Genomic DNA, 9,516 nt, shown 5'->3' with positions numbered 1-9,516 from the left:
AAATGCATTCATACCCATTCAACAATATTTTTGAACAAGGTCAATGTCGTGCTCGTGCCATGTCTGTTAATTGTACTGCTGAACAATGTGATACAGAAATAGGTATCAATTATGAATACGTACACGGGATCGCTTTGATCACGAAGCTTTTGTTCTGCTTTAAATAACAAATTACTTGTATTGTCATTCAGCTGTGACGTAATAGGTTCATTTGATTGGTGTATTATAACGCTTTTGAATAGCATTTTAAACCTCAATAGCGCTAGTCGAATATAATTATTTTGTACTTAACATTTTTGGCAGGGTGATTAAACCTTGACCTTTTTGTAATTCGGTATCTTCACAACTAGTGTGTGTTAAATTGCTTACATACATTTTGTTATTCATGTTTTGAATACGTCTATCTTGACCTATATACTTTCGGATGACAATTTCAGAACATGAACGTGTGCGTCGGTAATTGAGTTTAATTATGTTCGATGTAAAATAATGTATCTGTCAATAAACAAGTGAGTCTCGCTCTGGGAAAACGGGGCTTAATTCATGCGCGTAAAGTGTCGTCCCAGTTAAGCCTCTATATAACGAAATCGGGAACGGCACTTTCCGATTGTATGGCATTTGTCGTTTAAAGTAAGTCTCTTCTTAGCGAACATTAAGTTAAGGCGGAAAGTGTCGTTTAATTCCTGCACATAAGAAAATCCGCGTAACTGTTTTTTGTCCGGCAAAAAAAACAACATACACAATTATTTTTTAAATAGCATCTGTCATTGGCATATGTATTGTTTCTTAAGACTTGAATTTATACTATGTATTTCAATGTAGTAAACGTTACAGACAAGTCCGATCAGTGACTGCGACCTTTTAATTTAAACTCATTATCACGTTGTTAGGTACGCGTATGTCCCATTGTGCCATCCTTTGATAGACGGTTAAGTCTGGTATATGGTTACATTTTAATAAGTCTCCCTGTTTAAGGACAAGGGTGTTGTATATCAGTGTCGTTTACCAGTAAATATGCAGTGCTTAAACCCCGCAAAAGAAAGATTACGTTGTTTGCTATCAACAAAATATAATTATTACACATGTTTTTTTATGGTGATATATATAAAACAATTTCTGTTATACCTCATGAATGCCTCAAGGGCCTAGTATCACGAACGTTCTCAGATTTTAAACTCAACTTAGAAGATGAGATTTTAGTTCCCACTCACCTGAGAATTGAGATTGATGGGGAGCTCACGAACGAACTCAAAACTCATCTCAATTGAGACCGACTCAACTTTCCGTCTCAACTCAAATATTTATTATTTGTAAAAGATGTAAGCGACGTTCTTCAAAAGAAGATTGATTTATTACATTTTTACGGGAAATAGTGTCAGTTTTCTTTTAGTCTGAAAGCATGAAAAAATGCGTTAGGTTATTCAATTGTTCTGAAAGCGAAAGACTCTGTTGTTTGAAAAAAAAAAAAACATAAACCATTTCATTACAACTGTACGTTCAGCTAAAAGGCTAAAATGACAAGACGTTGCGAGCCGAAACTTGAAAATTTATATTGGCAATTCCCTAGTCTGTGTGAATTTTTTAAAGTAAATCATTGAAAGTGTTCAACATGTGAATGATGCAATTGACATGGTGAAAGGCCTCCAAAAATTATGAATTCATGCATTAAGTTCAAACAATTTTGTTATAATTAATTTATGCATTTTAACCCATCAGGCATCACATGCTTTAAACTCGTAGAATGTAGACCCAGTTAAAACCAAGATAAATCATTTAAAATGATATGGTTGCTGAAAAAAGCCTGTAAATTTATTATTCGTCACCTCTCAGTTTAACCAGTGCTGTTTGCAACTTTAGTTAAATAGTTTTTATTAATTGTTCAAATTCTATTTGAAATATGAATTTATTTAATGCATTTTTGTGGGTAATACTTATAGATAAATATAGTTTATTGAAAAGGTTTTAATGAATATAATGCCTATAATGGTGTCTAACAATATGCAATATTCTGTAGACAAGACAAATAATAATTAGCATTGATATTACTAGTAGCCAAAATCTTCGCACAACAGACGTCGAAACATTGTATTCCGACGCAATTGTTTGTTGTTAATTACAAATGTTTACGTACACTTGCTTTGTTTCTTTATTACATGTGTAACCCAATACATACATATTACATGTACAAGGGAATAAGGATCAGTAGGACATTTTAGCACTATTGATACACAACAACACAAGATCGTTATCAATATTTCACTGCAGTAATGGAAAACAGCGTTGATTTCTACAAAAACTTGTATAACAACGCCCTCGCGGGAATGACGCATGTCTCTTGTGCATTTTAGATAAAGCAGGAGCCACCACGCCTAAACCTACTGCCCAGGCCTCGCCCGTCGCCCCGCCAATTGGGAAGATGCCCGCTTCGACAGGCATACTTAAACCACAACCAGCGGATTTACGAGGTTAAGGACATACCTTATGGCTTATCTGTTCATTTACAACATTTACAGTTACTTATAAGGCTTTTACATTCATGCTGGCTGTACACAATCAAAGTCATAATAAGAAATAGTATGCAGAATCCATACAACACGACACCATCGTGATGTTAAATGCTTATACAAGTATAATGTTTAGATTTTTGGAGAATTTTGAGTTGTTTAACTCAATAATTTAAAACGAGTCTATTGTTTCCTGAATTAATTATACTTGTTCATTTTTTATTAAATGGCTCACTTATGTTTCACTTGTAAATTGTTGGATACAATATAATGCAGATATAAAGTTTTGATTACATATACATTTTATAATTACATTATGCTTATATGGTGGCATCGCTCACGAACGGAATCGCCGACCTCTTTCAAACTAAAGGCGACATTCCGTCCGTCTCGAGGGACACGTATATCGACTTTAATATAGTTCTAATCACGGACTAGCCAAACAAAGATCTTAATGAATATTTAGGTTAAATCTTTTTTAAACAAATATTGAAAAACGTGGAAAGGCGATTTTAATTGTGATTATATTAAAACATGTGTATTTTAGTATATTCGTGGGATCCTTGTGCAAGCTACGAGGGGTCATACTTTCCTCACCCGACTGAGTGCGACCAATATTTCCAGTGCTCCAACGGTGCCTCCATTCTACAGAAATGCACAACAGGGCTGCTTTACCATTGGAGGGAACTAACGTGCGTCAGCAGGTAATACTTTCAATTCAAATCAACACTTAAATTTAGAAACGTGAATCGGTAGCAAAACCAGACAACACATGTATTGTTAGGTTGACCATAAGGTTAAGTATGTACAGTTTTAAGAACTTCTTTATTTGTATAGCTTGGATTGGATGTTTAGGATATAGTGTTTATACGTGTTAAAAACCGTAACACCAGACTTAATGACTAGATTAGATTGACAATTTGATTAAGCCATTACAAAATGTTCGACGAACGTGTATCGAAAATATGTATTTAAACAAAGACAAATACATTCCTGTGCTTTTTGTCATCAAGTCAAATATGTCTAAAACTAGCAAATAAGATTATATAATGTGGTCTGTTAATGTTTTATTAATAAGATTATACCTTTGTTGCAACCACTTCATCAATATTTTTTTTAATTTTCTCGAAGGTTCATGCCAGGCGTGCTATGCCCGGAAGCTAAAAGAGCCCCGCAAAAACCCACGCCTACAACACCTTCTACAACGACTTCAACAACACCGTCCACTACGACGTCAACAACAACGTCTCAAAGACCAACAAAAAAACACAATTATGACCGCTTCTACAAAGACGACCAATACAATCGTTGTTACCGTTAGCTTCTTTACTGGGCCGAGTACGATGGATCCATTACTGGCAGATTCTCCTGAGCACAATACTGAAACCGCACCTGGACCGGATGCGAATGCTCTTATTTTGACAGCCATTGCTGCTCTGTAACAATATAGACCAAGTAAGTTTCAGCTTTTTATGTACTTTGCTTAACATATTTATGTCCCCCTTCGAAGAAGAGGGGGTATATTGTTTTACACATGTTGGTCCGTCGGTCTGTCGGTCCGTCGGTCTGTCGGTCCGTCGGACTGTCGGTCCGTCGGTCCGTCCACCACAAAGTTTCCGGATGATAACTCAAGAACGCTTAGTCCTGGGATCAGGAAAGTTCAAAGATACATTGATTATACTGGCAGATGACCCCTATTGATTTTCAGGTCACTAGGTCAAAGGTCAAGGTCACAGTGACCTGAAGCAGTAAAATGGTTTCCGGATGATAACTAAAAAACTCTTAGACCTGGTATCAGGAACGTCCATAGGGACAATTGGTCATGACCTACATATGACCCCTTTTGATTTTCAGGTCACTAGGTCAAAGGTCAAGATCACAGTGACCTGAAGCAATTAAGTGGTATCCGGATGATAACTCAAGAACGCTTAGGCCTGGGATCAGGAAAGTTCATAGGGACATTGGTCATGACCTACATATGATACCTTTTGATTTTCAGGTCACTAGGTCAAAGGTCAATTTCACAGTGACCTGAAGCAGTAAAATGGTAAACGGATGATAACTCAAGAACGCTTAGGCCTGGGATCAGGAAAGTTCATAGGGACATTGGTCATGACCGGCAGATGACCCCTGTTACTTTTCTGGTCACTAGGTCAAAGGTCAATGTCACAGTGACCTAAAGCAGTAAAATGGTTTCCGGATGATGATTCAAGAACACATAGGCCTGGGATCAGGAAACTTCATAGGGACATTGGTCATGACCGGCAAATGACCCCTATTGAATTTCAGGTCACTAGATCAAAGGTCAAGGTCACAGTGACCTGAAGCAGTAAATGGTTTCCGGATGATTACTCAAGAACGCTTAGACCTGGGATCAGGAAAGTTCATAGGGACATTGGTCATGACCGACAGATGACCCCTATTGATTTTCATGTCACTAGGTCCAAGTTCAAGGTCACAGTGACTCGAAACAGTAAAATGGTTTCCGGATGATAACTCATGAATGCTTAGGGTTATGATTAGGACAATACATGGGGACATTGGTCATGACCGGCAGATGACCCCTATAGATGTTCAGGTCACTAGGTCAAAGTTGAAGTTTATGACGAATAAACAACAGACTCTCATCAGCAACTGCATAAGGCATGCGAACAATTCTTTTTTCAATTGCTAATCATACTATAACGTATTCACATAATGGCTGCCACTGCAACTGACAGCTCATTTGGGGGTCATGCGTGTTTTTCAAACAGCCCTTGTCTGAATTTGCAACTATTGCTGTTTCTGCGTCTGCAACGGCAGAGCATTCAACGCTGTTTTCCCCCATTAGTTGCTCATGGTCCAAGTCCGATGAATATTCATTGTCGGTCACGGAATACAAACAGTGTGCAGTTCACGATATTTTCATTTACCGTATTTTTGCCACTTTTATAACCGTTTTAATATGTTTAATGTTTTATGGAAAATTGAACACTGTATTGTATGGATTATTTATAGTTTTCCTTAAAGTAAAAGGCCATCAGTGTTTAACAAAAATCGACGAGAGATCGATTGTTCCTATATAAGCTAAAGTCGAGCGAGTGAACAGTATGTTTAATTTTTCTAATAACACTATCATGCGTTTGGAGCAGACACTTAAACGACAGACAAATTACAATTTAATGCCAAAATGTACCTGCGTATTAAAGAGTCTAAAGCAACCACACGCTGCACTTTATGATAGTGTCTTTACCTTATCGAACAATGACCGAATCGTCATTTCCATTCCTATTTTGCTCCTATTAGGTTGTGTAAAATATGTTCTTATATAGCTTATACCGATAGTTTAATATACATGTAATACATTTCATATAATAGTAAATTGTACTATGTATGGTCAATAGTATGTTTTTTATCGAATACTTAATAAATCGTTTATAAGTACGAACTTCAACAACATCAGTATCATCATCAACAAAACCATCAGCAGCGGTAATGTACGTCATTTAAATAACATTAAAATGCTATTTTCAGAGTATTCCTAGACGCCATGTGTGAGCGGATATGATTTGCAACTATACCCATTTTCGGATGATTGTGCCAAGTTCATCCAATGCGTCAACGAAAAAGCACAAGTCATTAATTGCTCACATGGACTTTTGTTTGACTCCGCAAGTAACGCGTGTATCCTTCCGCCCAACACAGAATTACTGTGTCCAGATATTCGACCGTGTGCGACGATAGGGCAAGGTTACTTTATTCATCCTTTTGACTGTACGAAGTTCATACAGTGTGATCGCAATAATGAGATCGTTCGATCGTGCCCTCCAGGATTTTATTGGAACGAAGAAATTAACGCTATTGTATATTACATGAGATGTTTGTAAGCATAGATATATGTTTTAAATCAATGGTGTTATGCATACAGTGATAACAAAATAATATATTGTGTGTGGGGGAAACAGAAAAGTCACTTGTATGTGATTAAACGTTGAACAGGTTCAAATATGAGCATAATATATATCGTTTATTACATAGTTTGTGTGTTGTCGTTAGCTGTTAGCCTGACACCTGATTCTTTGGAGCATATTTCATTATGCTATTAATCACCAGTATGATATGTATTGCGTGTCGTAATTGAAATGCTAAGCCTACGGGATTGAACTTTTGGTCATTTCTATACTTTTGTTGTTTACTGAATTTATAAATGTTTTTCGAGTGTTTTGCACTACATTTCACATTATGTATATCTACATTTTCAGAAGTGAATATAATAGTAGTAGTGGACATTATTTATCTAGATCACTCATGATAAAGTGCTCAAATAGTCATAGCTGCGTAAATCATATTTATATATTGATGAACTTCATCAGTATCCAACATGAATCCTTGCAAAAAATAATGTAACATTTATTAGTATAAGAACACTATTAGATATAATTAAAGTCGCGAATCGGCAATTTTGTGAATAAATCATGACTTATAGATTAACGAACGATACAGCAATCAGTATTACATATATAACATGACTTTGTAATGACAACATATTTGTTTACTTAATATAGCCTGTGGGTAAATGCATATGTCCTTGTAATGTTCAAGCTACGCTAATCTGTTAACACAGTGTGGGGTGGAGAAGCGTTTAATAGAGCATAGCTAACAGCAAACTTTTTGCGATTATATAATAATACACATTTCGGTCGTAAGTGGACAGCATTCCGTATAATTGCATTACGTATGTTACATTTGTAAGCAGATATCATTCATTTTATGTCTACGTAACTTAATTAATATTGCGTTTTGATAAATGTTATTTATTATTGTAAACCCTTAACATGTTATGTTGTTCCTGACACTGGTTATCTGTGTGCATATTTTCATTCCGCTTAAAATGTATAGTTATATTGCATTGTATTTTTAATGTGTAGTATTGCTGTTTTGATTATGTGTCATGTTTTTTATATATGTCGTGTTTAGAATATGAGTTAATAAAATATATGTATGATTTAAACGAAGACTTTGATCAAAAGTTGCACCTGATCACCATTACAAGACATATCACTTAACCAAATTTTCTCAAATACAGAAGAGAATAAGCAAACCTAAAAATAATAATAGTATAATAATCAGTTATTCATGCAAACATTGTGCGAGTATAATATTCATAGCAAATGAACAAAGTTTCCATATCGGCGCATACATGATATTTAAAGATATCAGCAAAAAACCAACAACCAACGTGCATACATTGTTCGGAATAATGAATTGAAATTCAACATGTTTTAAATACTATGAAAGTAGACTAAGGAGAACGGAATCAGAATGTGTGATACACATAAGCCAGTATATGATACGTTATACGTAATACACCAATAGTTTATATATAAACTCTTGTAGCCACCATTTAAACTTAAATCCCGGCTATAATTGACATTATGATACATCATTCTTTATTGTCAATGAGATAACAACGTTAAAACGCTATTTGGTATGACAGAAATATGCGCACTATTAAATAATTGTATTGATGCCTGAACCGCAAAATTACTTGAGCGCTCGTTTCATAAGAATAGCATTATAGAAATAGGAATGCGGAAACCAATCTGCAATCAAATTGAGACAAATTCCACCTGCAGCAATGTTGTTTTTTTTTTAATCGCAAGCTTTGGTTTAAGTTAAACATATTAATAATACCATTCTCGTTGGAGTTTGTATTCTTCTGGTGTCTTTTAAATATATTTCTGAAAGAAACTCAAACTTTTAATTTTGTCATTGTGAGGCTTGAATGTATATTGTTCATCATATCGGCAGCTGGTTTGTATTGCTCATTAAATAAATAAATCTGTTTTAAATTTAAAGTGATTAAAACTCTCTAAGGCAAATGTAAAACATTGACAGTAATTTGAGTGCAACTGTAGTAACTTGTTTGAAATATGACATATAGATCATCATAATGTAAATTAATCAAAACACAACAAATTACGTTCACATCATTGAACTGATAAATGCTTCCCTTATATTAAGTAATCCCAGTGTGCCGATGACAAAGTATTTTGTTTATATAAATTTTTGTATAACCATACCACTGGATCGTGTGCTCTAATTGTATTTTATTAAAATGATCCAGTTACTAAGCTATTCGCTAACCTATACCAATGTATCTTCTCGTTTGTTTCTTGTCATATATGCATAATTCAATAACAATAATCCATCAACATCATTCATTAAAAAAGCAGGTCTTTTGCTTAGGAAAGATGTAATAGTATGTTTCGATCATAAATTTCATATCTTGGTATGTCGTGTCATAAGTTATGCTACGCATTCCGTCTTCTCACGTAATATGTTTTAATTTCTCAAAACCATTGTGCAATTACGAATACAAGGTTCCTAGAATTAGCAAGTCTCTTTAGAAGAAGTTTGCTCAAACAGTTTCAAGTAGACGAATATATTAAACTTCAAGATATAGATAGTAGTGGTATTTTGTTGGTGTTTTTCTGCCAATAAACAATATTTTGTAGTTCTCGTACATTATTATTTGAGACACAGACTCCTTAACCGTATTGCTACTTGTAATCATATATAAAAAATCACACAGAAAATAAATTCATGTTCATATAAATGTTCATTATTGCAGTACTGAGTAGGTATTAACATTTTGAACATTAACGATAACATCTATTTAGTTAAATAGTATAACCCTACATCGGTGTTAAGAGCAGGCTGGATTCAGAGCTCGAAGGAGCACAGTGGAACAGATTTTCAACTGCAGAAGCATCATTAAGAAACACCTACAACACCAACGTGAGCTCTTCCACAACTTCATTGACTTGAAAATAGCTTTCGACCGCGTGTGGCATGACGGCCTATAGAATGTTATGAGAGGATTCAACATTGACGAAAGAATGGTGAAAGTCATTCAATAACTTTACGGAAACGCCAGCAGCGCAATACTTCTCAACGGACAACAGGGGGACTTTGTCAGGTCATCAGTGGGCGTCCGTCAGGGATATCTGCTCTCTCCCGGCCTGTTTAA

The 9,516-nt window shown here is 35.2% G+C and overlaps 1 long non-coding RNA gene across 1 annotated transcript; it reads left to right on the top strand.

Annotated features, from left to right (window-relative positions):
* The first annotated feature begins 2,079 nt into the window (after positions 1 to 2,079).
* Positions 2,080 to 7,494, top strand: LOC127874066 (uncharacterized). Its single transcript, XR_008046602.1, has 4 exons — positions 2,080 to 2,465; positions 3,052 to 3,208; positions 3,636 to 3,959; positions 6,018 to 7,494. It is a non-coding gene; the product is annotated as an uncharacterized LOC127874066 (long non-coding RNA).
* The last annotated feature ends 2,022 nt before the right edge of the window (positions 7,495 to 9,516 follow it).

The sequence above is a fragment of the Dreissena polymorpha genome, chromosome 3 (genome assembly GCF_020536995.1).
Source record: "Dreissena polymorpha isolate Duluth1 chromosome 3, UMN_Dpol_1.0, whole genome shotgun sequence".
NCBI classification, from domain to species: Eukaryota; Metazoa; Mollusca; class Bivalvia; order Myida; family Dreissenidae; genus Dreissena; species Dreissena polymorpha.
This window is presented reverse-complemented; position numbering and strand designations above follow the sequence as displayed.